General features: G+C 38.3%; 1 protein-coding gene across 8 annotated transcripts in view; it reads left to right on the forward strand.

The window, feature by feature from the left end:
- LOC109096900 (bifunctional heparan sulfate N-deacetylase/N-sulfotransferase 2-like) overlaps positions 1 to 25842 on the forward strand; it is a 98150-nt gene that overhangs the window by 12730 nt on the left and 59578 nt on the right. For 4 of the 8 annotated variants that reach the window (XR_006161494.1, XM_042768836.1, XM_042768835.1 and 1 more), the window contains exons 2-3: positions 1903 to 2007; positions 23148 to 23182. The exons of 1 other annotated variant lie outside the window; for it this stretch is intronic. The gene's annotated coding sequence lies outside the window, so the exon portion shown is untranslated. The remainder of the gene's footprint in view (positions 1 to 1902; positions 2008 to 23147; positions 23183 to 25842) is intronic. 3 more of the 8 variants (XM_042768838.1, XM_042768839.1, XM_042768837.1) reach the window with 2 other exon arrangements.

The following is a 25842-nucleotide window of genomic DNA, read 5'->3' on the forward strand; positions in this document are numbered from 1 at the left end:
TCATGATGTCCAGCAGCCATGGACGATGGCATCGTCTGTCAGCCCAACCTTAATTAATAATATAGGATATTCATCATCACCCTGTTGTTACTTAAGGAGAGCATCTTCCCCAATTTAACCCTACTAATAAATTGTTCGCAATGGTTGTTTTTGCTTCATGACCGTTTATGTTTTTGTAATGGCTGTTATATGTAATGCAGGACCGATGAACAGAACCTGAGACGTTCCCTCATTCCCAACACAGGGACTCATTGTTGGCACTTTTGCTCCTCCATTAAAGCACACTTATTAGTGCCATGTAAACAAATGGGACTTGCAGGGCTCCTATAGAAATGCAGAGTGCTCATTGAACAGAGTCTAATTTGTGTGTATGTGTGCACATAGTGAGGAGAGCAGGGACCACGATTCAGGCTCTGGGCTTTTCGTGATTACATTTAAAGATTGTGCACCTGAAGAGACTGCTGCTCTCTGATGCTGAGAGTTGAAGCATACATTTCCAAGTTTAATGAGCACTTGTATTAATGAGCACTGTATTATTGCAGATTCAAGGTTGTGGAGAATGACAATAGGAAAAGTCGTATTTTCTATGCCATGCTGTCTTCATGAAACTTAATTTCTTCATTTCCAGGGGTTTGCATCATATGTTTAATATTTGATTGATTGTGTATTTGTGCTTTTTGGTCATCAGGTGTCACCTGCTTTATTTGGATTGATTAAGATCATAATCACGAATCCCTTAATCCCAGATGTTTTAATTGGACGTGATGAGTTAGTAATTGATGGGCATAATCTGGCATGCATTTGGTTGTTTATAGGCTGCTGAACTGTGTTTTGCCATGTGCTTTGAAAACGTTCCAAGAACCGATTATGAGGGAGAATAATTTAATGCACTTATCGTTTGAGAAATCTATTAAAAAAAACCAACAGCAACAAAAAACATTCTCACAAAGCATGGGATTTGACTGAGCATTGAGCATTTTTGCATTGCTAACAGAGGCAAGCCTTGTCACTTAGCTTGGGCTGTTTCCTTTCTACAGTCCCATGCCAAACCTGAGAAGATTTAGGCTACTTCTGTGAAAAACTGATTGCTATATGCCAATCCGAGTTTTTCAAAAACAATATGAGTGCTAAATGCCTCTGAATGAGTAATTGTATTAAATATTTATTTTTTCATGAGAATCCAGTGGCCTGTTGTTGCATGAAGCTAGCAGAACAAACTCTTAAGTTTCAGAGTAGGTTTAGAGTTGACAAAACCGAACAAATCCAACCTGGTTTAGATCAGGCTCACAAAGCTCGATATAAACTAGGGTGACCATACGTCCTCTTTTTCCCGGATATGTCCTGGCCAGGGTTTCTATATTGCCTAAAACATCCCGGTGATGGCTTTGTTTTCCTGTTTTAATACTTGCTGAAGGTAATGATTAAAAACTAAATTGAACAATTATAGCACACAGGGATTGTACATAATCAACTAATCATGGCGTGTGAGAAGGTGGGCTCTACAGAGAATGGTCAAAGCGAATCGATACAAATACTTGTATTAGGTGTGTTCAACTTGAAGTTTTGCTGCGCAGACCTATCGGTATATCGAGAGCGATTTGAAAACATAAGGATTTATTTTACCCAGAGAGAACTTGAGACAATGATTCAAGTCTTCAATGAAAAAAAGTTGCATTCATGTAGTTAGCTTGTGCTCTTATCACATAAGTAGGAACTTCCAGGACCGGTAGCTAGAACAAACATTGCATGTAAAGTACACCACTGTCTGGGAAAAACAATACATGAAAACTACAAAAAATTTTCATTAATGTCATTAATTAACCCTGTTGAGTGTAGTGAATGTGACTGTTACAGTGCTGTTCTGGGCAATATAATCTTATAGAGTGTCTCTTGTTTTAATAGGTTGCTGCTCCTGACCATTTAACAATGGAAACTCATGTTCTTCCAGAGCCTCTTCATTTCACAGCCCACACTGCACCTCTGTCATTGTGAGAAATTCAGTCTCAGGTGGGTTTTCTATGTACATGTATATAGGATGTTATATGTAAGATTTGTCTACATGTTTTGTCTACATAACTTTTTCACATGTCTCTGAGCTCAATGTATTTGCTTTACCTGACTGTAACGGAATTCATGGCTTTTATAAAGAGTTGAGCATTAATCATGATTGTGTTTAAGAGTTCATTTGGATTGTTTAACATATTGTTTTGTGAAAATGTTGTGTATATAGACCCCACTGAACTATCATGTCTTTTTGAGACTATACTAGGACAAACTCTTTTTTTACCCCTCTCCTTCTCGAAATACCAGCAGGCTGAAGGAAGGCTTTGCATGCTCGGACCATCAAAACATTAATCCTCCATATTGGAGTGTCATGTAGCGTCAGTGGTACCAAATGGTTCTTTTGTCACTTCTGCTTATTGTAGGATCAGTCAGTCTCTGGCCGTCCTTTCACCCAGCAGGGTGCCGTCCTGGCTGGCACTCTTCTCTCTTGAATCCAAACCCTTAGTGCTTGCTGTTTTGAGGCATCATTGTTTAGAGATTTTGGCCAGAATCTCCAATTAGAGGACTGTTCTCTCTACCTCTTATATTAGAAATAACGCTTCCCTGTCCTGTAGTGCCTCTCTCTTTCTTTTCGCTGAGTTCATCTGTGTTTTCAGGCAGCTCAGAATGAGGTTGTTCAGCAGATCAACTGGTGGACATTTGAGCAGCTGTCACAGACATGACAGGGAGGTAGCGGTGTGACTATGCTGTTCTGTCGTTTGTGTAGCCAACCATTTATAGATCAGCCTGGGTGACTTACAGGTGAAGTCTTCTTTCCTTTGCTTTAAAAGCCTGGCTTTCAATGCAGCAATTTTTATCCATTTATTAAAGCGTTGGTAGATTTAGAGTGTTTCAAAAGTTGTTGGATAACTAGTAGGGCACAACTGCTTAATATTTTTAACATTGATAATAATAAGACACTAAATAAGCACCAAATCTGCATATTAGAATGATTTCTGAAGGGTCGTGTGGCACTGAAGACTGCTGTAATGGCTGGAAATTAAGTTTTTAAATATTTCGAAATAGAAAATAGGTATTTTAAATTGTATACATATTTTACAGTATTACTGTATTTTTGATCAAATAAATATAGCCTGAATAAAAGAGACTTCTTTCAAAAAAAAAAAACTTTCTTATCCCAAACATGCCTTGATCATTTTAACTACATTTCACTTGCATTGTACATTTTGAATATGATTTGCAGCAATGGCAGTTTGATTTAAATGATGGTTCCTCCAGTCGAATGGAAATCATATCAATATATTGAAAATAATCACAAGACAGATAAAATATTGAGGGTTTTTTTAGCCCTGGAAAGTAGCCATCTTTTGGTTTTGATCTTTAAAGAGAGATATTTTGCCACAAACAAATTATAGTTCCAATCCAAACAAACACTCATACATATGCTTGATTCTGTTGAGGTCACTGCATGCATAATGTAAGCAGATGAACATGAGAACATGTACAGAAACAGACTGGCTTATTCAGAGCCATCTGAGGTCACAGTCTCGTTAAAGTTTTGTGTACTGTACTGTGCTCTAAAAAAAGATGTAAATCTGCAAATTAATTTTTCACAGCAACACGGCTGTTTGAGATATAAGTTTTTCTACTAATTGTTGATGGTCAGGCACTGCAAGAAAGAGATTGGTTTTTCTAATTAAAAAATGGAGTGTATTGTTTCCCCACCCCGTTCTGTCTGCTCTCAGTAGGAAGTCCATCTGTGGCGGCCTTTTTGCCAGCAGGTGTAAGTGTGTGTGTGTGTGTGCTGGGACAGTGTGTTTTTATACTGCGGAAAATAATGGTCTTGTATTGAATTCATCATCCGTTCCTTTCCACATTGGAGGAAAATAAGATTAAATAGGTGGCACTGGATGTCAAAAGGAAACATAAGGGCCCTCCTCGTGTTTTGAGTCACACACTGGGGGTCTGTCACAAATCCCTCCATCCAGTCATCCTCCCTGCTTTTAACAGTGTTTGCAGGGCTTTTCCATTCAGTCTTCCTTTTCATTTTCAGCCAGCAGCGTGTTCCTCCCAGAGGTTTTGGATTTTGTTTTCCCACTGCAGAGATCCGAATAGCAGACCGAATTACTAGGCTCCTGTTTAATAACCAAAGAAACAGGTTATAATAGCACTGCAGAACTCACCGCAGTCCTATGAAAGAAAAGGAATGTAAATTTGAGATTAGAGGATTTCATTTAAGTGATGGCCTGTGTTTGTTAATGTTTGTGATGTCTTGAACATGATATGGTAGAATGGCCTACTAAGGGCTGAAATTTTGCACTTTGAGTGATTTCATTTTTTTTTTTCATGTTATGTTTAAAGCTTTTTGTTCTGACCCACAGGAAAGTTATTATTGTAGAAGTTATTATTGTTTCACACCTGGCTCATTTGGGAGGTTGTTTTGGATCCTGGCACTTTTTGCCCCTTGATTTTTCTCTGGTTCGTTTAGGCAGGCATACATGAACATAGCAATCATGCTCTGAAAATAATCAGTCATAAACAAACATATGTTTTCTTTTGCTTTGAACTGTTGCCTTGTGAACGTGAACTAAACCAAGAAGAAAATGCAACATTGAAACAATTTTAAAGTGCATATTCCAGGTTAGAGACCCCAGTGAGTTGATGTATAGAAAAATAATGTAGGAACTAGATTTTCTTTAAACTATACTTTAAAATACGCTATTAAGGCTTCTGGAGTCATTTTTGTGAGAGAATTTTACTACCGCATCTGAAAACCGCCCAAACCGGAAATGACGCAACGAGAGGGAATGCGGTCCATAAGAAAACAATGAATCACAATGACAGTTCGGATGCTGAGGAAATTTATTTGCACTTATGACGGACCACAGATACAATTATGAGCCTTCTATGTGGCCAAGAGAGCAGGTACAGGCCATATGTATGTATATATGTGTATATATATATGTGTATGTGTATGTGTAGATGTACCAAACATATACTACTGAAAGAAAAGATATACCATCTTACCCATTTAAAAACATATAATAATCTTTCAGTCTGGGTATCACACTAATGTGTTGTTAATGTGTGTTAAATCATGGATGCTGTGCTAGATACACAACAACAGCCTCATCTTGTTGATCCTCTGGAGGGATCTGGAAAGAGGAGCAGGTGTAGTGGAGGATAAGACAGTGGTGCGTTCTCGTAGAGCCTGTGGTGACCTGCAGTATTCCTCTCTCAGAGACTCCATGAGGTCTGATGCATATGCTGGGAGAAGCAAGCACAAGTTTAGATCACATTTACTGCTGACATGCTTTTCCACATGGCCTCCATCACATCTGCATCTCCATCATGAGCGGAAGCTGCAGTCCAGTAGAGGTGGTTAATAACAGCTGGCCTTCACTGCTTCAGATCTTCACACTCCCTCATTACTTGCAATGTCTCCCTAAGCCTTGTAAACACACCACATGACAAAAAATAGCAATTAGATGTGCAAACAATGTCACTAAGCTGGAACTAGACTTGATGGTTATAATATTAGCAAACTGAGGTTAACCTACCAGATATGCCTTCTCATATGGTAACGTTTTTACCCGGTATATAACGTTATTGCTAATGCTTACAAGCTAGCTGCAGTGCTTTACAACAACCTATACACATCTCGTTGAGTCTCATTATTTAAATAATTCTGTTCAATGATTTGGTGGGTAGCAAATGTTTAAAAACAAGACTTACGGTGCACAGTTCACGTTTTCGTGGATCAGCATCTCTGATGGATTCGTGAGCATCATGTCTCCCGCCGGCAGCCGAGCCACCGATGAAGGTGCTGTGTGCATCAGCTCTGAGTCTCACTCGCTTTTTGCCTCGGTATCCCATGTTGAACTGCATCATATCACCGGGATGATAATCCTCCGGTGTAAAGTGATCGCTAAGTTACACACCACCGCGTTTCTCGAAGCAGATGCATTAGAGAAGTCCCGTCTCTTCACCTGCACAAACACACCCAGGCACGGAAGATACCATCCTATTTCTTGTTATGAAACTGTGGATGTCCTGACAGGCTGGAGTTAGTGCTTTTATTCAGAAACATGCTTGCATGGAATATTTGAAAATGTACCACCTAAATTTATTTTAGATTTTCTATCTTATGTTAAGTTGAAATGTTTTATATAATGTAAATCTTATGGATGATACTGAACTTTTTTGCCATGTAAATAGCCATGATGCTAACATGGCGTAAAAAACCTTTAAACAAAAACAAATTAGTGACAGCCTCAATAATGATTTATAATTAAGCAATATCACACAAGCAAGAGTGTTGTTGTTTTGAATATAAACACATCTGTATTTCAGCTTTATGAATTACTATTGTTCGTGAATTAATTCTTTGACAGATTAATCATTTCTACAAAAGATTTCCCTCAACTTCAGGTCTATCCTGAACTATACAAACATACAGTTGAAATGTATTACATTCATTTAACTCATTCATTTAACTCATTCGTTTTTTTTCTGCCACATTTTGAGTCGGCTTCTGTGCAGTCTATTTTTCAGGATTAACTTCAAAAGTACACCGCCATGTACATGAGCAGCTTAGAACATTGATTGATTGCCAACTTCATTACCTTGAAAAAGCTGTATTCAGTATGTGTACATGCACACACCACTTTTTAACAAAGTAATTTGGCCCACATGTTTTCCCCCACACGGCCCTCAACCTAAAATGAGTTTGCTACCTCATGTCTGGATGACATGTCATGATGCAATATATACATTATTGAGAACATTATTGTGTCACAATGTATCAAAATACTGATTGTAGCGCAGCCTGCTGATTAGTTGCCTACAGTGGCTCAGTTGGAGGTCACCAAGCTTGAGAGCAGGAGTCAGCAGCCATTTTTATGCTGTTCTCATGGCAAGTAATTTTTCATGTGTGTTTTGGTTCGTTCAGGCCCTCTCTGGCTTTTTACAGCACCTCTGAGGAATTAAGTTTGTGCTCCTCCGTTTTTTTTTTTTTTTTTTTTTCTTGTATGTTTTCTCTCTGCTCCCAACTTGTGTTGTCACTTTGAGTGCTTTGAGTTCAGGTCCAGGAGTTAAATGCGGCTGTGACTTTGGCTTGCATGTCTTGTTGTAGTTAGTGAGGTTTGTGTTTTTTAACTTGCTAACCTCACAGTGACCCTGCTGTGTCTATGGTGACCGCTCCAGCTGTAAGAGGTTGTGGCAGCACAGGGCTTTGTGGTTGCATTCCAGCACTGACATGTCTGCACGCGTAGAGACACCATTACAAGAGCCTGGCCCCTGCTGAACATTATGGGATGGTAACTTGGAGACCATTTTCAGGCAGCTTGAGTGTTTAAATAGGATTAAGGTAATAGGTCTTGAGTGTTTAAATAGGATTAAGGTAATAGGTTATGTGTACAGTTTTGTTTTTCTGTTAAAATATGTATTTTTCCTTTCTGGACAAGTATTCAGATAATATTTTTTAAATTTCATTTTACTTTTTTTTTTTATAATTATTTACTTAAATATCATTTCATTATATTAATTTGATGATATATTTATTTATTTCCTCTTTGACTCGATCATATCACATGTTAGAGGTAGGGCAGAAGGAATTTTTCCTAAAAAAATATTTTTATGACTGCAGTTCATGCTGGTGATGTGGAAATTATGCATTTTGTTTTTGAACGCAATGAATTTTGAGTAAGGAGGTGTTTGACAAATGTGCATGTGTTAGGGTAGGGTTGTGTTTATTAGTGATGGGGTGACTGTTTGTCTTTTGAACTATGTGTTGATGAATTTTTAGAGTTTGAGGTAGTAATAGAATATCTCCCAGAGTTCATAGTTTGTCCTTGGTTTTCTCAAGAGGCAAAAAAAAACCATCTTAAGGATTTTAACCTCTAGCATCCAGACCCTGACCTGTTCATCACCATGACAACAGCTTTGTCACCATGACCACAGTTCTGCACCTTCTCCATCACACTTGCTGAAGTCGGTGTCTGTGAGGGACAGAGGTGGAGCTGATACAAACACTGAGCAGATTATAGCAGCTCACACTGTTTACTAGGCTGGCTGCTATCTTGCTAGAGTGACGGGGATGGATTGTTTCACAAGACTGGACTTGACCTCCATAGAGTGAATGTTTTCTTTTATTGCCATTTGATTTTCCCTTTCTCCATCCCTCCATCTCTCTATAGCTCCCTCATGCTTTCTCCTTCATTCACGTTATTGTATTGTCTTTCACTTCCAGCTATCCATCTGCCATTGTTCTCATCTTGCACTCCTGTCCTGCCTATTCATTGCTATTCTGATCCTAACCAATCCTTTTTTCCCCTTTGAATATCCAGGAAGATTCAGAAACTTTGTGAAAAGAACCTGATCCTAAGTCTCCTAGTGTCTTGCTAATGGCTATAGACTGAATGGGATCTAACTTTGGACAATCTGCCAAGAAGAGCGTTGCATGTGTGTGTATCCCTCTCCTTGTCGCTCTGCGCCTTAATCTTTCTCTTTAGTGCACACATACTTTCTCTTACCTGGCTTTTTGCAGCTTTCTGCCATGCTTTCCTGGTCTCAGTGCCGCTGTGCTCCAGTCAAGTACTCTTCAATCCTAAGAAGGCTTTTACATCTTGCCTGCCATCCACTGTGTTAAGTGGGGTTTAGCGCTCTGACCTGGCTCATGATCAGGTCCTCTAGCTCAAACAGCAAAAGCATGGAGAGTAGATGAGTAGATCCTGCACCATGGTGAGAAAAATCCTGCTCATTAATGAATCATGATGAAACTTGGAGGGGTAGAAACAAGGCCAAGAATAATAAAATGGATGGGAGTAAAAAAGATCACATTCAGACATTCAGATCCCTGCAGCTAATGATTAGGTGATTTCCAGGCTGAAGGACATGTTTGCTCTCCTCAACTCTGCTGTTTTGTTTGTCCTTTTCTTTTTCTTGCCCTCTACATTTCTTTTCTCAAGGCCCTAATCACACTATGACCTCTTCACACATTGGCCCCACCACCTACTTTAAACCAAGATTGCATTTCGGCATTAAAATGGCTAATAATTCATGGTTCATAGCTTCTAATAAGTTAAGTATTAAATTCAGACCATCTGTAACATGCCCTGTCTGATCTCAGCCCATGCGCTGTGGAGCGTAGAGCAGCACGGCATCTGCAGAGTCAAGAAGCTGAAATGAAAAGGATGGTCCATATGGTCGAGGTTCAAAATGGCTCAGCTGAAGGCGTCGTAATGCTCGAGTTCGGAGCCATGCTGTTTCCGTGAGGCAGAGTTTCCAGTGTCCTGCCAAGATGCCATGGATTCACTGTCTCCGAGGCTGGCTGTGAACCAGCAGTAGGGTTTACTGTAAGAGATTATGCAGGAGAAGGTGAAGATGACACTCCTGCTGTCAGCCATCTTAAAGACCGTTCCTGTGTCCTTCCACACATAACCTCTCTGGCCCTGGCCCAAATGTCACCCACTGCCCTTCTCCGAGTCCTGTTCCATGACCTAATGCAGAATAGATTGTTGAGTAGTGTTTATCTAGCTATCTAGGTCCACAACAGTGATACAATTCTATGCCAAAGTTGCATAGCACCCTGGACTTGTTGAGCAACAGACCAACTTCGTTTTCATTGGGGTGTGACAGTTAAAGTGCATATTGCAGGTTAGTGACTCTGACTTTTGGAGGGCACTTGTTTACCTCAGTGTCTAGCGAAATACAAAGCAGAACAGAACAATGACAATGCAAACTGTAAGAAGTTTAAAGTGCATATTGCAGGTTAGAGACTCAGTGAGTCAATGTAAAGAAAAATAATGTAGGAACTAGATTTTGTTTAAAATATACTTATAAATATGCTTTTTGAGGCTTGAGGAGTCGTTTTTGTGAGAAAAATTTACTTTCGCATTCCTTTCACTTCGCAGTAATAGGAAAAATCAACAACAACATCAACACAGAGAGAACAAACAAACTCCATACAGATGTTTTTTATTCACAATAAACCACAGAATAAGTAGAAAACTGAATCTATAGGACTAATAGAGAATTGTGCTTTGGGTTCTATTTTAGAACGACTTTAAAATGTCATTATATCCTAGTTACAGCGAAAAATTTATTAAACATCACTCTGCAATTTAAAAAGAATATCTGAGATATTCAGTCAAACCAAAAAGGTGGGATTTAGTGTTTACGGAAGCTGAGAAGCAAATGTGCGCTCAAATTCAGTGTGACTGCCGTCATGTTACATCAACTATGTTCTTTGCATATTCTATCATATTCTTCCATATTTGTTTTTTCTCTTCTTGAGTTTCTTTTATTCCTCTCTCTAACTGTGCAGTGATTTAATATTCATATTTTCAAAGGTGATGTTAGACATGAGGTGAACCGCTGTACAAATTTATCTGTGCTATTGTTTATATATATATATATATATATAATATAATATTATATATTGTGCCTCTTTTTAATATAACGGTTAAGCTCTGGCATGACAGAGCTTCATTCCTATTCTTATGTAGAGGTTTAAGGCATATAAAGATGAATTTGCCAACCAAAGTTTATACACTTTTGTCCTGCAGGGTTTTATTGTATTGATTTTATGGTGTTTGTGCATGCTCAAAGCAGCTGGGCTTTGCAGATTAATGTGAGAGCGGAAAAGTAAATATTTGTCTATATCTTCAAGTGTGTGTTAAGGCATAAAAAACATTGAGGAAAAAAACACCTAATGACTTACAGATCAATGGCTGAATGATGTAACATTCCTTTTTCTGTGTTTGTGTATGTAAACTTAAGTATGCACATGTGTCAGTTTGTACCTGTAAATGCAGTAAGTGTTAGTGTTTATTTCTTACAGAACTAGGGATGCACGATATATCGGCCACCATATCGGTATCGGCCGATAAATATAAATTTTTCTGTTATCATTATCGAACCGATAAGATAATTTGGCCGATATCTTAGAGTCAATAAATAATGCATTATTTTCTGCAGAGACGCTTCAGATGCGTACTGTTCACCATGATGGTTTTTAATTGCTTGAAATATTTGGAAACATTGGAAACACTTTGAAAAGGAAAACGTGCATGTGCAGGGCAAGTCTGTCTATTATAATGTTTTTGCAGTTTGCTGGTGATCATCTTTAGCTCAGCGCACGCAGCTCAAACAGCAGCTTACAACATTAAAAACTATGATTGAGATATAACATTATAATGAGAATACTATTCTATTAAAACGTTATGAATTTGTTTGGTTTGGTTTCCATGTTTCAGCACGTTGTTGTAGGAAGAGCCAAGAGCTCATCCAAAACAGAAGTTAAACATTCTGATTAGCACGTAACTTAGTTCGAGTTCACGTGTGTATTTGGTCTTTTTGTATGTATATAAGTTGTAATATATTTATGTTGTATAAATATCTGAATATATGATGCGTTTCCTTGTGTTAAATAAGCTGGCAGCACTTCAGTTTACTGGTGTTCATTCAGCTCTTCAGCTTCAGCACGCAGCTTGTGCACAACAGCAATGCACAACATTAATAACTATAATTGGGAATGTCATAAGCATAATATTATAAAGAGAATATTACCACAATAAAAAAGTTGTGAATTATTTGGGTTTATTTGCTGTGTTTCAGCGCGTTGTAACAGGAAAAGCCAAGAGTGTGTCCACTACACATCTGACTATTCGGGGTTTGTAGTGCGGGTGCATTGCAATATTGGAAATAGCCTGTTTCTGTTTTAAACCGTGAAGGCGAGCCAGTGGATATCATAAAAGCAACGTGCAAACTTTGTGCAAGTCAAACTTATGCCGGTGAACGTCTTTCACCATGATACTGAAAGTAAAAACTGACGGCGCTTTCGGCATCTGATGACACATTAACAGCGCATATTCTCTTAGAGATGATGAGAGACGAATCTCCTAATATGTGGTATATATAACTGTTTTTATTTCTTTCTTTAATGTTTTTCTTGTGGCCCGAACATAGTGAAAACAATGAGAAGAAACATTATTTGTGTAGATTTATTGTAGGCTATAATAAACCAGTTTTAAAATACATTTTTAAAACATTTTCATTGAGGAGTAGCCTAAGCTAATAGCCTAATTTTTTATTTTCCTCACAGGCTGAGAGTCACAGCGTGTCAGTTATGTGGTGATGCACTATGAAATTGTTACAAAGCAAATTAATTGTAATATTAATTTAATAATAAAAGTAACTTATAATAATAACCAGAAAATAACAGGTCTACATTAATTGGAAATGCCAGATACTCTTAATAATGACAATATTTAATGATTTTGATAATATCTCTGGCTATAGTCCTTACATGATTGTCCTCTTTCAACACACTTCATCGTCTTATCGCCTTATTTTATTTATTTTTTTTTACACGCAAGTAATGTTGTCCAGTTAACTTTTTTCCATTATTTAAGCATTATTTTATTTATTTGTAAGGCTGCTTTATGTTTGATTTATGTTGAAGTGTTTAATGCCTTTTAATGGTGAGACTTTTTTGGTAATCAGACTCGCAAAAATAATGTAAAAATGTGGATTTAGATTTATCGGCCAACATATCGGTTATCGGCTTTCATATTTAAAGAATTATCGGTTATCGGTATCAGCCAAAATTTTCATATCGGTGCATCCCTATACAGAACTCTTAAGATGAGTCACAAGTTTCTGGAAGTTTATGTAACGTTGATAGGCTTCCTTTTTCGCTCTCTCTTTCTGTGCCTCTGTGCTATAATAAAAGCTGAAAGGAAGGAAACTTGGCAGGAGCTCATATTTGATACTGTTTTTGTCTCCCTATGGACATTTCCTTCTCGCTTTTCACAGCTGAAAAAGACATTGTCACTTATATTGCTGACTGTGTGTTAAAGATAAGGGCTTCAGAAGAACCAAATTAAACAGAGGGGTTTATAGAGAGCATCTCTGCTTGAGTCTTATGGACAGCACTTCTGCTGCATAGTAAATCTCATCAAGGCCTTTGCTTTTTCCTGTGTGCTCAGGGTGGCAGTAGCCTATTGGATAAGAATATGTTTATACAAAGGTTGCGAGAGTCACTGAAATCAAAATCCTTCTTACAAATATCTTGTGGTTTGTGTAGGCCAACTTGTAAGTTGTCTTGGATAAAGAGCATCTGTTAAATAACCTTGAGCCAGTTCCTCTTTGTTAGTAAAGGCTATGAAACTATTGAGAATTTTGTCTTGATTTAAACTTAGATTTTTTCAGTTTTAAAATGCTGACTCAGTCTGGCAATTTACCAGCAATCCTCTTTTTTTTTTTTTTTTTCTCTTTTTTTTTTTTTTTTTTAGAAAGAAATTAATAATTATCATTTAGCAAGGACTTGAAATTGAAATATTCAAAAGTTATAGACATGTTATGTTAAAAAAAATCTGTTTTAAATAAAATAAATGCTGTTGCTCTTGAACATTCTTTTCATCAAAGAATCCTGAAAAATATGTAATTTAAAAAAAAAGGTGTGAACTAAGCCTTTAACTCTTGAACTCAGATGCCACATTTTTAACACACAATGTCACCATTTCCTGAGAGTCTTAAAATAATAATGTGAAGGGGGAATTTCATTCCATTTGTTCATCCCACAATAATGGTCACAGAAAAAACACCAAGAAATGTTTTTTTTTTTTTTTTACTCTTCCTCAGACAGAGATCTGATCATTTCCTGGCATGTTGTTGCTCGTCTTGTTGTGGATTAGGTGAAAGGTTTAAAGTTATTGTGCCTCTCACACTCTCGTTCCACATCCCTCGCTTCCCCTCCTGTCATCCGTGCTCACATCACTTTCTTTATTCCCCCTGCTACTCTGACATGTCTATTCAGCTCACTTTTTCTTTTCCCGGCCCCCGCTTACTCTCTCCCTCGTGGTCTTACACCCCTCTGTCTAAATCCAGCTGTTGTGTTAATAGTTTTTTCCTGCCGCCTGGAGAGCCAAATAATGAGATTCCATTTGGAAACCAAGACCTTTCGGCTTGAAGTGACGTTCGTGCTTTTTTTATTTATTTAAATGTTTGTTCCTTTACTTGACTGCCTCTTAGCCTCTCAGCTTTGCTTTGGCCTATTTTCTTGTTTGACTTTTCTTCTTTCAGCCACGTCTTTGTGCTTTTGGTTTGATGCTTTTAATGTCCATTATCCCCTTCAGTGTCACTCAAGGTTTTTCTGTCCTTCACATGCCTTTTTCTGTTGCTTTTGTTAATCTCATTTAAGCTGAATGTTTACCATTACCTCAAAACTTTTAAGTAAAAAACAAATTTTACATAAACAATTATTATAAATTACGATTAAGTCAAACTTAAGTTTACATTTTATTTGATTTAATATTTAAGTGCTCTGTACTTAAAACTATTTACCATACATAATTTTTTTAATTTCAATTATTTTGATTACAGTAGTACTCAAAAAAATAAAAAAAAAACATACTGACTGTATGCATAACTCGTAGGCTAATCATGCTGAAGTTCAGCATAAAAAAAAACTGTTGTTCAAAACTGCTGTTGTACAATTGACGAGGGTTTTTTTTTATTATTATTATTTTGACTTGTTTTTTAAAACACTGTGACTGTGTGCACAAGTGTTTCTGAACATGTCAAACACACTGGAAGATCATCCATTACTGCTGCAGTGCTTACAGGACTTGTAGTGCTTTCAGTGACTCCAATGAAAGGAGTGTCAATGAGTGCCCGATAACTCCACCTGGAATAAACATAGAGGGTCCAGCTGTAAGTTTAACTTACTAAAACTAGACAAGTGCATTTACTGATGCTAGCAGTTCTGTTTATGCACTGAATACTTACATTTCAAGTCTTGAAGCACTATGGGTCCCCCTCACATGTGCACCATTCGAGCATGAAGGGCAGCAGTGCGTTTCATGTTGATATCCTGTGCATTCTTCAATGACAAAGCAAACATGAACATGTTAAACAAACTAGCTAACTTTCTTTTATATACAGTGAAGATGGTGATGGAGGTAGTTTGTGTTGAAAAATTTAGACAAAACTCATAAACATTTAGAATGTCACGCAACATCTCTAAAATCTTGCTGATGCGTGTTGCTTTCTGTCATATGTGAAATTCAGCACAAACCTAGAAAACCACAAACACACACAAGTATATAACCAATAATGGATTTAGAAAGGAGAAAGACGAGTCTGTCCAGATGTCTGAGGACACGTCACACAACTTGTATTTCAACTCAAAAGAAATTACCTTAATTGTTGAGGCATGTTCAGCTACAAACAGTTCAGCCTGTAAGTAAAGAAAGTTTGTAAAGATTTACTACATACAACCTTCCAGATTCCATTAGTTAACTTAATAACCAGTATCTTGTTAACTTCATGTCTGTTTATTAGCTTTAACCTAATCATGAACAAAGTTACTGTTAGCAGCTTGCTTATTCACATGCTTTAATAAAATTACATATACCTGATGGGTGCACTTAACATAAAACATAAACTTACCAAAAAAAGGACTGTGTTGATTGAAATACATGCCACTATTATTATGGCACCATTACACTATAAGCAGTGACGATAATTAGCATTCATGAGTCATGATAAAAGAGCTCAAAGACTTGTAGAAGCATGTTTAAATGGTGTGGTTGCTTCAGCATATGTGTTTTTATCTCCCATATTATTTCACTATTGGTTATGTTTTCTGTAGGAGCCGCAATACTGAAATCACATGTCCATTTAAGACAGAACTGAACACACTTGGCTCTACCCGCTGCACAATTCACTTTGAAAGTGTTGCAAAATGTGCAAAAAGCATAAGAATAGCATTTTGCGGAAGTGTCACCACAAGCTCATATTTCCAGTGAGCTTGGATTGCACATTCACATTTACAAAATGCATTCACAGTGATTCAGGAGCAGCTCCATAGATTCAGCAGGATGAGAAATGTTGTGCACCTGTAAATTGGCAAAGTGTAAAAGATCAGTGTTATTTTAAGAATCAGTATCGCAATTGTGAATAGACCATTCCTTTACCTTCTAATCAGTTATTGTGCTAAACAAGATCTTTCTACGTTTTTTTTTTTTTTTATGTCTTGAGGAAGATTCAAAATCTAAATATAAATGGGAGTGTCAGTGTCAACTTTTTTTTTTGTGTTTCATCAAAAGTGTAGAGGAGCCTCAAAAGAGCCTCCTCTGGACATAATCCAAAATCAGTCAATGATGAAAGATGTATGCTAATACCAGATGAACGTCAATCTGTTTTGGTTGAATGCTTCTTTTCATGTGGTAATCTGAGATTGATGTTAATACCAGATGTAAACAGGGCCCGAGCCAGTCTCCTGTCTTACGTGTCTGGCTGCATCTGTCTCCCACTCTCCCTCTGCCTGTTTTTGGTCTTCATGTGGAAGCAGGCCTTGCCTACTCGTCCGTGGCCTGAAGGTGGAAGTGTAATTTCCTGTGGCAGACAGGCTGGGAACAATTGGTGGAGGGAGGTTGAAGAGAAACAGGCTGTGAACATACTGCCCTACGATAACTCAAAGAGGCAGGCTGCTGCGTGGCTGCCGAGACAAAACCGAAGAGGGAAAAATTAATAGCAAAGCCTTAAACCCCCCCCAAACTCCCAGCTCTTTCAGGAGGGTTTGTGTTCAGCCAGGCCTGAGAGTCGGACTGTTGTGTTTTCTCAGGCTGAAAGTGGGGAGCACAAGAGAGGTACATTAGTATCGCCTCATTGCCATTTATTACGCTCCTCTGTTCTTCTGGAGTGCCTTAGTAATTTGGAAATAATTGAGCTCTGATAGAGCAAATGCCAGGACATTGTGTCTTTCATTCTTTAGCTCCTTGTGCTTGTGTGTTTCATAGTGTGATAATCTCCATCAGACATAACAGAACCCTTAAATGTTGATGTTGCAGATGTTTTTGAAGATTTGAAATCTGATACTATACAGAGGATGTGACGCAGCTTTCATGTAACACATATGATTACTTACGCGTGCATTTGTCATTTTATTTTTTTAGATATGTATTCATTTTGTTGTTTATTGTGTGTTGCCTCTAGATGGTTTTGTTAGTCATTCTTCCTGTACATTTTTGGGCAGCAAGCCACATCTTGAGTAGCATCTGGACGGCCTTTCCCCAGAGTAAGAAATAGTGTGTTTAGGGCTGTCTGTTCCACACTAAACCAGATAACTCTCTTGAAGGATTAAATCTTGTTCGTAGGTGTGGTGTCCATCTGACTGTCCATCATCGCCCACACTCTGAGTCTGTTCCAGACCCTAGCAAACAGTATTCATCCTAACAGAGATGAAACCTCATCAGTGACTGATTGGGAACACTCTCCTTGGGAAGCGACTTACACAAATATAATATCTTTAAATCAATAGTTTTATATTTCTCCATTGATTTTAATTTGGTTGTCATTTCTCACCTAATTGATTTTAATTTGGTTGTCATTTCTCCAACTTAAAAAAAAATTTAACTTGTCTGTAGGAAAACTACATTTGCCATTTTATGATTCACCTTGTAGTGTAGATTGTTGGATTGGTTTATGGCTTAACTCTTAAAAGAAGACTTTTTGTTTTTTTTTTTATTCTTGTAGTGTAGATTGTTGGATTGGTTTATGGCTTAACTCTTAAAAGAAGACTTTTTAATAATTCCTATGGGGGAAAAGCATTTGTTTTAGCATTTTGCGCAGCAAACCAATCAGCCTGTCAGGCTATTTTTGTGATTTCCTTAATCATAAAAACACATTGCACACACACAAATATTGGGTACAATTGTTAATTGGACAGAGCTTTGTATCAGTAGTTTTTGGTTTTGAAGCAATTAAGTATATCTATTGTCATCAATTACTTTTACAGAGCTTGTTGCAGTGCCCTCTCCCAAAGGATGCAAGTGATTTTGCCTTAGATTTTAGGCAAAACAAGGTATCTTGGGAGAAAGAATAATTAAGTTGCCTACATTTTAAAACAGGCTTTGTGCCGCAAGCCCATCTATGATGCCTTGAAACGTTTTTAGGTTTTTGGATCAGTATCTCTCCTGATACAGAAGAGCAGGAGACAAAACTGTGCTTTGATTGAGACATCTGTATTATAAATCACTGCTGCTTTTCTGACAGCCCTTTGTAAGTGATTTAAGGAATAGTTCACCCAGAAATGAAAACGGTCATCATTTGCTCACCCTCATCCTCTGAAACCCATCCAATTTTCTTTCTACTGTGAAACACAAGAAGGTTTTTGCACAAAGGGCTAAAACCAGAGACTGTCAAGCTCCAAAAAGGTAGTACTTTGATGTAGGCTTTTAGAGATTGGAGTTGTAGTTTTGTCAGCTTCCCGCCTCTCTTCTATCGATCTATTGGGAAGAACTAACTGTTTTACTCTTGTTTTGCTCACATGGAGGTCCCAGAGTGGATGTGTGAATTAATCCTGTGTGCTACCTCTAATAGAATTATCAACTCCTGATGTTGTGCACGCCATAAATCTTCACCCTACTCGCTGTCTTCCTCTTGTCAGAAAGTGCAAGAGTGTGCACTTCTCCTGCGGTGCACTTTCCAAGTGGCGTTTCATATTTATTTTCCCTTTCCTGTTCTGCGGAGGGAGCGTGAGCATGTTTCTTTGCAGACAGGGGGTGGTTCTACAACATAGTGTGTGCTTTTCAGGTGATTTTTATGTAATGTTAAAAGTGTTTGTTTGTTTCAACTGAGGATGTGCTACATTGATGTTTCTCTCATATGTACACACAGTGAAGCAGGATTTTAACTTTGCTAGATTTGCATTCACTGACATTTAAATTGTTCTTTAATAGCAGTGAATTATAAATAAAGAGCAAGTGTATTTGGTGGGATCCACACAACTCTTCTACATTCATTAAAAAGGCATGGCTGTTAAGGGAATGTCATAAGCCCATCGGTGGTTGGGCATCTCTCTAGGTCTTTCCTGCTCTAAGGTAGATATGCCAGACCTCGCTGTCCTGTATCAAAGCCTTTGTCTCACATTTGCCTTTTAATCTTCGTTGGATCTGCATAGGATGTTTGTACAATCCTGACACAATTCTGTGAAGCCTGCGGGCCACGGCAATCAGTCATGACGATCTCCCTCTTGTTATTAGTGTGGGACCGTAGAGACTTTTGCCTTTTATCAGATACACAGGCCTGAGAGCCATCTTATGCCCAAATGTGCCTATTCATCAGCCAGCACAGTTGCATACTTGCACAAAGGGGCTTATTTGCAGTCAAGATAATTTATTATTCTTTTTGCAAATTCGGACATGTATAAACATGCTTTGCTTTTTTTTTTTTATACTCATTTGTTCATCACACATGCAGCATAAGTTATTCCGTCACAAAGCTCTTGAGAACGGTGCAAGTGGAGAAATCTTATATTGAACCTGTGCACAGATTCTCACACAAAAATCAACGTGTCCCACATGCACTAACCACTTTCACTTATAGATATCATATCTCAGCTGGCCCACCAATCATGGGTGGAAGGATCCATTTTATTAACTGTATTCTCCTGCTGGGACTCAATATGCAAAGGAGATTGGGAAAAGCTGAACGCAGGAGTAATGCAGAGAGACATGCAGGTACATTTGACCTTGCATATGAAAGCAACATCTTCATTAACAAACCATCAGCCTGTCTCCAAACAGCATGTTCTTCTATTCCTTCAAGAGGGTAGTTCACCCAAATTAAAGTTATTTACTCACCCCTATTTTGTTCCAAACCTGTATGACCTTCTATTTTCTGTTGCAAAAGAAAAAAATATTTTTTGAAAAGTTTATTTATTTTTTTTTATTTTTTTTTGTAAAGAATAAGAGATATTGATATGCAAAATATGGTATGTTGAGTTGGGTTTGGTTTTAAATTTGATTTGCATGTCATTTTAATTTAGTTCTGTTTTCAATAAACAAGAAAAGGGTTGTGTTGTAATGAAAGTTTTTTTAGTTTAGATGCGCACACACACGCGGCTCGTGTGAGTTTTATAAGCAGTGAAGGATCAGTGGTCTGTGTCGGTTGAATAGATCCCACAGCAGAGAAGAATATTCCATCGCTGATTCCATTTGCATTAACTCAGGAAAAGCCAGCACTTGCCCTCCATGTGTGATTCACAGGTCAAGGTAAGGCTCCTATCTCGCCTGTCAGCAGAAGAATGGCAACAACAGGGGTGATAGAAAATGCACACACAAATACAAATAGAAGCAGAGGTGCAGAACACTCTGTACCAGAAGATAAATGAACTGTTTTGATGCACTTCCTCCTCTCTCCGTTTGGTCTTGGCCTTGGATTGTTTCTGTTCAGTTGGAGATACTTGTGTGTGAGAGAGATACAAAGAGAGAAAGCGTGTCTATGAGTGACCTTTAGTGGTTTGGGTTCTATCGGGGGCAGATTAATTACTCTGTAGCTTTAGCATTATGGGCCCTGTGCTTGTCAGCTCGCAAATGTCACCTCATACACTTCAGCCTCTCTGATTAGAAGTGAATGTACTTGCTTAATAAGAGTTTTCCTCTTTTGTGTTGTTGTTGTGGAATGTTTACCCTCCCATGGCCTCTGTTAACTTGTCCCTTCAACACTCTTGAATGGTGACTTGAATGGATAAAAATGCCTCTGTAGAGGATTGAAGGATACAGCTATGCAAGATTTGCCATTGTTGTGTGCGATGGGATGATTACAAGTACTCAAAAAACAGCAGCCAATTTGTAATTGGCACAGTGGAATATTGTGCGGTACCTTGCGTTTAATTTAAGTCAGGATTGCAATTGTACATGGTGAATTCAATATGGGGCACTTGCAGTTTGGAGAGGATTTGTGAGCATACTTGCAGGACACTTTCTTAGAGTGCAACCGATAGGATGAAGTGAAACGTAATGTAGGAGTCTTGAAACTCCTTTTTAAAGAGTCAGGTCACCCTCCTAAAAAACAAATAGTTCTTTCTCATGTCATTTTAAACTCATTTGTTTATCTTTGAAACCCAAATGAAGGTATTTTTAATAAAATCCGAGAGATTCCTGTCCCTCCATTGAAAGTCCATTTTACCACAATTTTGACCACTCAACAAGTTGACATTGTAAAACTAATCCATTTGAATCAAGCAGTTTAATCCAAGTGTTCTGGAGAGATGCAATCACTTCATATGCTGAACAGATATAATTTAGATCTTTATTCAACCCACATACTGTCCATAGAGCTCATCAAATATGGTAAACGTAAGCTCAAACATGCATTCTTGATGTGCAAGAACAAATGAGGTTCTGTTTACTATATTTGTTTTAAAGATGAACAAAAGTCTTAAAGTATTTCTACAATGTCTGAAGTGGACGTTGTTGTTGTTGTTAGATTATGATCATGCTGCAACAACTACAGGCTGTCTACTCTGGATGCAATAAAATGATGATTACAGATCATTTATACTTTGTGTCAGTATGTCATCAGTAGAACTAGGCATCAGTTTACTGTCGGAGCACCGCATACAGTGTAGAGAGATTTTTGTTTATAATAATTTGAATGGGTTTGGAATAACTTGAGGGTAATTAATGACTGAATTAATTTCTTTTAGGGTGAACTGTCTCCTTTAAGGTTGAACTAGGGCTGTCAAATTAGAAATCAAACTTCGAACATTAGTTGAATTGAAATATAAATGGCACGTTTGATTGCTAAAACTGTGCTTTCGAATTGAAAGATGTATGGAAAGCACTGAAAGCACAGTTATATTGAAATATACTGTTGACAAAAATATGAGGGAAAAAATGCCAGTTAAAGACAAATGCATTAACAGTGTTTTTAGAAAAATAGTTCTAGCTTTAAAAATTATCAAATCATTGCCTAGTCAATAATATTGCAATGTATTTTTGAATTTGCCTGCAGTATGCTTCCTGTATTCTTCAGTGAGAGTGATATGCAGTCAACTGTAAATGCAAGCTCTTTCTGCCAAGCTATCAGCTCAAACTTACTTTGATTAAACATTATTGCGCACACCTACTTGCTGTCCTCTGCCAAAGTCTCTGTCTATATCTCTTGAGAATGGTCAGGTGCAGGGGACTGTGAGAGAGAGGAGCTCTGGAGAGTCAGTGTAGGAACGCTGGACTCAGTCTTGTGTAACTCTTCACAGGAAAAATCCCATTATGATGGACTACTAATCCTCACCTGCTTACTATCACTCTCGCTTGCTCTGTCTCTGTCTTTTTCTTTCTCTCTTCCATTCTTGCAGTATCCCCAAGTGGGAGACTCTGGTTTACAACAGGATTATAAACACCATCCACTGTGAAATCCGTCAAGTGGAGTTGTTAGTGTTGCTGCTGGTGTGTTAATTGGCAGATAGATCACATGGGTATGGAAGGTGCTAACAAGATTGACAGTGACTAAAATCTGAAAACGACAGAAAAATCTTTCATTGAGTCCTGTGAGATGTGTTTCTTTAGAGAGCAACATATCTCATCTGTAAATATGACCATGAACTCAGCAGTATTTTTTTTATGTTTTAGAATAAAGTTACATGGAAAAAAGGTCCGCAATCCTGTGTGCATGCATAAATAGGTGCATAACATGAATGATTCATAGCTGAAGCCAATAGCATTGCATTATTTATGTACATTGTCGAGCAGCTGGTCGGCTCATCCGTGAGGATTGACGTTTGACATGCAGGGTTGGGATGCAAAGGTCCAAAGTACTGAGGCTCAGGGGGTTAAATGCCAAGGACCAGCGGCCCCCTGATCCCTCAAGTTCTTGCCCCAGAATTCCCTCCACTAGGACATCTCATGCAGGCTCGAACAATAGAACGCTGCTACTTTCCTGAAAATAAAGCTGCATCCATGAGGATCCAGAATGATGTGTTGGTGTTACCCAAGACTGAGTTTCATATTTCTGCTTTCTCATGGGGAAAATGCAGGTTGATGATGACTTTGTATTCATAAAGTAGATGAACCTTTATATGCTGAATTTTCATCTGATTCAATTTGGCCTGAATATATAAACTTTATTTTAAATGTTACAGCGTGTCCTAAGCCCTGATCTCGGTGTTTTTCTGTGATCTTTTGTGCTTAAGAAGTCATGTATTGTCTTTTTTCCCCTCGTTTGGTCTGAGGAATACAGGACGAAGGCAGGGTGGGTAGATGTAGACCTGAACAGCAGGGGCTCAATTTGTGGAGGTTCGAGCTGCATCAGTAATGATCCTTCTCTCTCTCTCTCTCTCTGTTTCTGTGCAGGTCTTTGGCTCTGCTGATAGACTCAATCCAGTAAGGTAAGCAATAGATACGTCTGTAACCATGTGACGTCATGTGTTTGTGCTATCAGATTAACCGGATTTGCTCCTTAACCTTTAAACAAAAGGACTAAGTTGCTTAAATGCTTGAAATTAGTTTTGTAGACTAATATAAATTGTGTATATGCTAGGGATGCATGACACATTGGTCATATAACTATATCACTATATTGGCCATATAACTGTATTGGTTATGCTTAATTTTATTGATTCTTTTTTTCCATGTTTATTTCATGAGAAGAAAGCATTTATTTCAAATAGAAATCTTGTGTAGCAATGTCTTTACTGTCACCTTTAATCATTGTAATGCATCACTTCTAAATAAAAGTAGAATAATAGTGTGTTTGATTACATATAATTATAAACACATACTACCATTTTACTTTTAGAAAAATATATTGTAAAAAAATGGTCCATTCGCATTTCCCCTATTTTAACTTTTTTTTAACTTTTGCAATCATCTTGCTCACTTAAAGTCTAATACTGTTAAATGTAATCTTTAACAAAACTCATAATGAACATTACATTTAATATTGAATGCAATGTTGTGATGCATAAATTTACTTGTATCATTTTTTTATTATTATTAAAAGAATATAATTTTAGTATTAACCATTTATTGGATATTGGTCATAGCATGAAAATAATTATCAACCAGAATTTTTATATTGGTGCATCCTTATTGAATGCATATCTTAAAAAAAGAACAGGTTGTGACTATTTGGGACATTAATTCATTCAGAAATGGAGCGAGAGCAGGTTTTGTCATTCCAACACTGATAAGTTTGACTGAATTGAAAATAGAGATAGAAAAGCTCTAATAACATACAGACACATAATGTAGAGCAGACACACAGTGAGCTATGGTAGTGGCAGGAGTAATCATAATGGGGGAGCAGCCATCTATATCAAAGGTGCACCATGGGATCCTTTGATACGTTCATGCTATAGCAGCATAAACTCTGGTCCCTTTGATATCTTCATGCAGTAGCAGCATAAATTCTTCCCTCAATCTCCGATTGCTCCCAGGCTGAATGGAAAATATCACATCTTCATTTTTTTTGCAGCTTTGAGGTGGTTTCATTTGTTCAGGCAACGTCTTGTCTCTATAGTCAGAGTTTGAAGACTTTGCATTATAATAGAGGCACAGCATTCATGTAGAGATTGTTTAAATTCCTTCTGTTCATATTTTGAAACAGTGTTGTGATGACCAAATTTCTCTCTCTCCACCTTTCCTCCTGTCCTTTCTCTTCTCATCCTCTTCCAACTACATCTGACACTTCTCTTGCCCCGCTGAAGATGTCTGCTGTCTCTGTCTGCCAGCTTATTATTTTTGGTCTGCAAGTGCTCTCTCTTTTTCTCTCTGGAGTAGTTTTTAATGTGGCTGTGTAATTTATGGTAGGTTCGGGCAGAGCTGTTTAATGCCTCCTCTGTCCTCGGCAGCCTACGTGAGCGCCTGCAGAGATTCATCAGTGAGGAGCATCTAAATATGAAACAAATGAAATGCAGCCGCAAGAAAAACAACATCAGGACTGATGATTAATGCAGTTTACTCAGCCAGCAGACCTGTACGTTTCCTCCACCGGTCCCTTGCTCTGTCACTCGCTCGCTAACTGTGGGACAGGTCTTGTGTTTTAAACGGCCTCCCAGATGGCCGGCGAGTGTGATTGCAGGTTGAAGGCTGCGGCTGTAATTGCAGAGCTGCAAATGGATTTCTGTAACATAAGCTAAAGTGCTTTTAATGTAGTTTGATCCACATGCTCAATCACAGGCTGAAGGGTGAGCTGCAGCATGGGGCCATCCTGTCTTTGTGTTTGCCCAGGGCAGTTGTCATCCCCCCCCCCCCCCACACACACACACCTTGTAGTCTCCAGCCCTACGGCTCACATCTCAACCAGAAGCCACCAGTCATGTTGGCTCAAGTGCTCTGACTCGGTCGCACAAGATCAGCTGCCAGCGAATGCTGATCTTCCTCATGTCTTGTTCCTACATTCATGACTGAGTACTTCTATTGTCTCCATATGGCAGTGTGCTAATAAGCAAACCTCATACATGGGCTCCATGCCCAGTGGGCTAATTTGTCCCAGCTTGCTAATGGCTTAACTGGATTATCCGGTTCCCCACGCGGGCTGATCAGAGCTCATAATGCCGATCACCTCCATTGATCCGATTGATCAGGGCTCTGCTGAGAGTGCTGAAGAAAAAGCCACTGTGCTGTTTCTTTTCCTAACGTGTCCTAAGGGGATGCAGACACAGACTGCCGCTTTGCACATATGGGCCACCTGAGGATACATGCGAGGTAATGGGGTGAATGAGGGGGGAAGAAGCGAAACTGAAGGCTGGATTGAGACAGATGGAGTGAAACTGAACCTGAGACTCACTGTCTGGTTATTGATGGGCACTTCCTGTCATCAGTATTGCTCTCTTGTTGTCTTAAACTAACATTCGGCCCTGTTACTAATCAACTGAAATGAACTGCAAGCACACAATCAGTCCCACATTGACCCGGCAATCTCTCATGTGAGATTTGTTTTCGAAATATATAAATATGCTAATCAGTGAATCTTGTAGAAGACAGCTGTTTGGGTTCTACATTTTGTATTCTGCCATCGTTCCTGCTTTGGTTTCAAAGTTTACTT

The sequence above is a fragment of the Cyprinus carpio genome, chromosome A13 (genome assembly GCF_018340385.1).
Source record: "Cyprinus carpio isolate SPL01 chromosome A13, ASM1834038v1, whole genome shotgun sequence".
NCBI lineage: Eukaryota > Metazoa > Chordata > Actinopteri > Cypriniformes > Cyprinidae > Cyprinus > Cyprinus carpio.